This window comes from Capsicum annuum, chromosome 2, assembly GCF_002878395.1.
Source record: "Capsicum annuum cultivar UCD-10X-F1 chromosome 2, UCD10Xv1.1, whole genome shotgun sequence".
NCBI lineage: Eukaryota > Viridiplantae > Streptophyta > Magnoliopsida > Solanales > Solanaceae > Capsicum > Capsicum annuum.
Genome location: NC_061112.1, coordinates 96,413,933 through 96,419,543, shown reverse-complemented (window position 1 = coordinate 96,419,543; position 5,611 = coordinate 96,413,933). Strand labels below are relative to the sequence as shown.

Genomic DNA, 5,611 nt, shown 5'->3' with positions numbered 1-5,611 from the left:
GGCAAAAATAAATTATTTAACATTTTTGAAGCAAATTTCAGATTCATATCAATCTAGCCGGTAAAAATGAAGTTTCGTTCGAAATTTTTTTACCTAATTTGATTTTTATTCTTTTGATGAATTTCTCTTTATAGCTTTAAATCTTTGTCAGTAAGCTCTTTCAATTTTTCTATTTCATCATTTATTTAATTGGTGTTTTTTTCGGTGAGGATAACGACAACAATAAAAACAACGTTGGAGGCGGCGAAATGATGGTAGGGAGAAAGTAGAAGGTGAATATGAGAAGAGTTGGTTGAAAATCGATGATGGAGAGGAAATTAGTTGGCCCGTAAGAAATTTGGGCACTAGTTTGTGTTGAAGAAGACATGAAATCAAAAAAAAATTGTATTTTTTTAATATTTAAATGTTGGCTTTTTTTTTGTTGAAATGACAATTTTTGATTGATTTTTCAAGAAAATTCTTTGGCGTTACGTGCTCACCTAGGTTGATTATAACACGATGTGTCATATGGACAAAAAAGGCTAAGGTGGATTAAATTTGGGGTAGATTAGGAGCCAGATAGGTAAAGTGTGAGTTGAGGGGTTTAAGTGAAATTTCGACACAAGTATAGGATCTTATCGATGACTTAAGCCAATTATCTTATATCATTGGATGGCTCTGCTCATAATTGAATTCACATACTTTCAATATTTCATTTGAAATTTCAAATTTTACACGAGTCATACAACCACACAATATTCTAATTTTTATTGTTTTCTTTCTTGAAAGGGAAAAAAATTATCAGATTGTCCTTCACAAGAACAAAGAAACAAACACCTTTGTTGTCTCTTTATTTATGATCTTTTCCCTTTTCTGGTGACCAAATTTTTTTGTCACAGTATATAAATTATATGCTTGCATGATTCTTCTGTGAATTAAATTTCATACCAATTTTAAAGATAAAATTCTTACTAATATTATAAATATTATGCGCTCTTGTGAAATATCATGCTCGTTAACGTTGAAATCTACAACAATACAATTTTTAGATTATAAATATTAAAATTTAATAAATAGGTAAAACCGTAGATAAGTATTTGTTCAATAGAGACTGTGCAGTAAAATTACCTACAGAGAATCCTTTGTCTTTATCTACATGTACATACTCTATTTTTTTATTTCAAACACAATCTACATAAGATAAAATTTATACCATTAAAAATTGAATCTTTCAAAAACTAACTTAGTATTTAGAAATATTAATATTTGTTTTTGAAGTTATAAAGTGTTTAGTTAATACTAATTTTGAATATGCGATCAAACATTTGAATATAATGTTAGAAATTATTGTTTGGAACAAAATTAGTACTATCAAGTTTCTATTATTCTATATATTATAAGTGACTATTAATTTTTTATATTTATAGGATCAAGTGATTGAACGATACACAAGTTTAAACAAAGAAAAGATGGCCAGAGGTGCATCATATCTGTTAGCATTGAATAATTTCACACAAAAATAATGTTGTCAAAATTTTAAAGAAAAATAAGTAATATTTTACTTTCCAATTATGCGTAAGATATTTATATTGATGATATATATATATTAAAATAAGGTTCATTAATGAATAATTTTTTAATTTTTCTTTAAAATTTTGACAACATAAGATACTTGTACGAAGTACAAATAACATTGAAATAAAGTAAATAAAAGAAATAGGTTATAGATGTATACATTTAACATCACTTGTTTACCAAATACATCAATAACTTTATTTCAATTTCAACACTTCTATCCAAACACTTATCTGTTTAATTTATAAACACTTATTTTAAGTTTTTAATCACTTAAGCTAAAAAATTATTTTTTTAATCCTATCCAAACGGGCTCTAAGCAATCAGCTTTTTGTCAACATGTCTGCTTCTTCACATGCTTCAGCTGCTTCGTGATTTTACTATATTATTTTTAATTAACTATTTTAAGTCATTTACATATTAAAAAATTAATAATATTTAATAAAAAAAGTAAAATAGATATCTATGACATGCCTATTTCAGCTGCTTCAATCGTACTTTTATTACATCACCTCTTATTAATTATTATAAGTCATCTAGGTATTAAAAATTAATAATATTTAATAAATAATAAGATAGACATAAATAATAAATTAATTCTTGATGTTTTAAATTAATAGGACATCTTATATGAGACTCATTTAAATTTTTTTCGCAAGTATTTTTGCTCCATGATTTTACTATATTACCCCTAATTAATTATTGTAAGTCATGTACATATAAGAAAATAATATTTAATTAAAAAAGAGAAAATAAACATTTATAACATGTTTGTTTCAGCTGCTTCAACCGTAATTTTACTATATCACCCCTAATTATTTATTATAAGTCATTTAAGTATTAAAAAAAATATTTAATAAAAAATAAAATTGACATAAAATGATAAATTAGTTCTTGATATTTTAAATTAACATGAAATCTTATATGAGACTCATTTAAATTTTTTTCACAAATATTTTTTATAGTAATTTCTATATCACTTTTAATTAGGTATTATAAGTCATTTAGGACATATCCGCTTCGTTACTTCAATCATAAAATTAAGGTGACTCTCGAAATTATTCCAGTACCACTAAAATTGGAATAGAATAAAAAGTATTATAAGTCATAATAATTAAAAACTTAAATTATTTTAAGAATATAATTTGCTACAATGCCACAAAAATTTGACAAAGAGAGTAACATATATTATTTGAAAATTATAACAAAAATATTATAAATTACAATAGCTAACAATTTAAAATATCTAAAAACATATTAAAAATATGATTGATTATCTAAATTATATTTATGTCGCATAAATTCAGGGATAGTTTTGACATTTTATAGTTTTCATGTTTTAATTTAGTAATTTATTGATCCAAATGATGTTTTCGAATTTAACATGTTTTGAAAAATTAGTACTGTGGTTATTTTTATTTATTTATTTATTTTATTTTGATAAAATATTATATATTTAAAATTTATGCAAAAAAATAATAATTATAAGTCATAACTATTAACATCTTATAATATTTTAAAAATATATAATAAAAATATGATTGACTTTTAAAATTCTAATAGTGTCACATAAGTTGTGATAAAGCAAATAACATAAATTATTTGAATTTACATTAAAGATATAATAAATCACATCTATTAACAACTTAAAATATTAGCAAAAATTTGATTGACTCTCTATATTCTAAAATTGAGACAAAGCGAATAACATAAATCTATTTATATAATCTATATCTATATCTATAATCTATATCTATAATATATTAAAAGTGTGAAGACTCTTATAAAACTGATTTAAACTTTTTGTCCTTCATTAAAAGACCCTCATTTAGACAAAACTATTTTTTCACTATTTTCTTCAATTTATTATTTAATTATTTTTATTATATTAACTAGACTTCTAAAATATATGGGACTCCTAAAATATATGGAAGGAGAATTAATTAATATTTTTCTTTTTACAAATCAATTAGAAAAATACTACTAAAATAGAATAGAAAAATACTCCTAAAATAAGACTATTAAGGATATACTTCTATAAATATTGAAATATACGTTAAACTAGAGAAGAAACCGATTTAGTTGTTGAAAAAAATATGATTGATGCTCATCTAATTTAATTCGGTTGCATGTCTAGATTGATGGATGCTTAGTTTTCCAACCCATAACTTCTTCACTATTTTTTATAACATAATAAAATTCAATGTGCGTATATATATATCTTCTTTGTTTTCATTCAATTCATTCTTTAGGGTCAAAATTTTTTCTGGAACAAAAATTATTTTCATCAAAATTGAAGCTTTGTTATCATCATTGTATTATTTTATTGTAGTTTACATATGTGATCACTATTATATTATTTTGTTATAGTTTACAAGTCGTAGATCAATTTACAGATGGTACATGAATATCGATTGGTTTTGAGAAATTTTTTAAATAAAGGTTAGATTTAATTGTATTGTATTTAAATCTCTATTTTGAGAATATTTTTGTGTAAAGGTTAAGTTTTGTTATATTATTTTGATATCTCTATTATCGTATTATTTTCTTATAGTTTACAGGTAGCAGACGAGTGTCCCAAACAACACTAACTTGCTTCACGGTTGTTGGACTCATTGGCTGAAAGTGAAGAGGATGATCCCAATCAAACTTGTTCATTGAGAGGTCTCTCTGAATTTGGTCCTCATTTACCTGAGGGTCATATATGCTCAAATTAGCCTTGTCCCCCAGCAGTCCCTTGCAAACATCAATTGCAGGGGTTTCCTGAGTATCACCAGTATCCTTCTTGAAAGCAAAACCCAGAATAGCAACTTTCTTGCCTGATACCGTGTTGAACATGGAGGCAACAACACGGTTGACAAAACGAGTCTTCTGATAGTCATTGATCTTGATAACCCGTTTCCAGTATTCAGCCACCTCTAGAAGACCATTGCACTCACAAATGTAAACCAAATTCAGAATATCCTTCTGGAAGCAAGAACCACCAAAACCAACACTAGCATTAAGGAACTTGGGACCAATCCCCGAGTCCTTTCCAACAGCATATGACACCTAAGAAACATTTGCTCCAGTAGCCTCACAAAGAGCCGACATGGTATTCACGGAAGAGATTCTTTGGGCCAAAAATGCATTGGCAGCCAATTTTGAGAGCTCAGCAGACCACAAATTGGTAGTGAGGATGCGCTCTTCAGGGACCCATTGGGCATAAACATCCTTCAATGCTTGGATAGCCTTCTGGCCACCAGGAGTTTCCCCACCTCCTATTAGGACCCTGTCAGGTTTTAACAGGTCTTCGATTGCAGTCCCTTCTGCAAGAAACTTCAGGTTTGAGAGGATCTGGAAGTTAATGCCCTTGCTGTTGTGTGTCAGAATCTTTTCAATTGCCTCAGCAGTTTTGATAGGAACGGTTGATTTCTCAACAACAATTTTATCAGATTTTGAGATATCCGCTATCATGCGGGCAGCACTCTCCCAATAAGTTAGATCTGCAGCCTTGCCTGCTCCAAGACCCCTTGTCTTGGTAGGAGTGTTCACAGAAACAAAAACGATATCAGCCTCCCTCGCGCGTTTCTCCACATCTGTGCTGAAGAAGAGGTTCCTGCCTCGGCACTCCTTCACTACATCCTCAAGGCCTAGCTCATAGATGGGAAGCTGGTCACTGTTCCAGGCTGTGATACGAGGCACAGAAATATCAACAACAACACTTCAATAGAAGGGCATTTGAGTGCTATGATGGCCATGGTGGGCCCCCCAACATATCCAGCTCCTATACAGCAAATCTTAACCATTTTCCTTCGTTCCTATCTGCAAGAGATAAAAAGTTCATGACTTCCTATACTAATCACAACATAAATGCAAATCCATAACGTGTAGAGCAATATGCACAAAATTGACAAAAGTTGAATGCACTTTAGAGGATAAAATGGATCTGAGTAGTACGGAAAGAATGTAGAGGATTCATGCAGACAAGCTTGGTATTAAAGCACTTAGTAAATTCATTAATTGTGTTTATATATTGCAGTTCTCTGAACCTGTTCAGAAAACGCTTGTCCTGCAG

General features: G+C 28.6%; 1 pseudogene; it reads right to left on the bottom strand.

The window, feature by feature from the left end:
* Nucleotides 1–4,124: 4,124 nt before the first annotated feature.
* On the bottom strand, nucleotides 4,125–5,358 carry LOC107858731 (annotated as a pseudogene).
* Nucleotides 5,359–5,611: the final 253 nt, after the last annotated feature.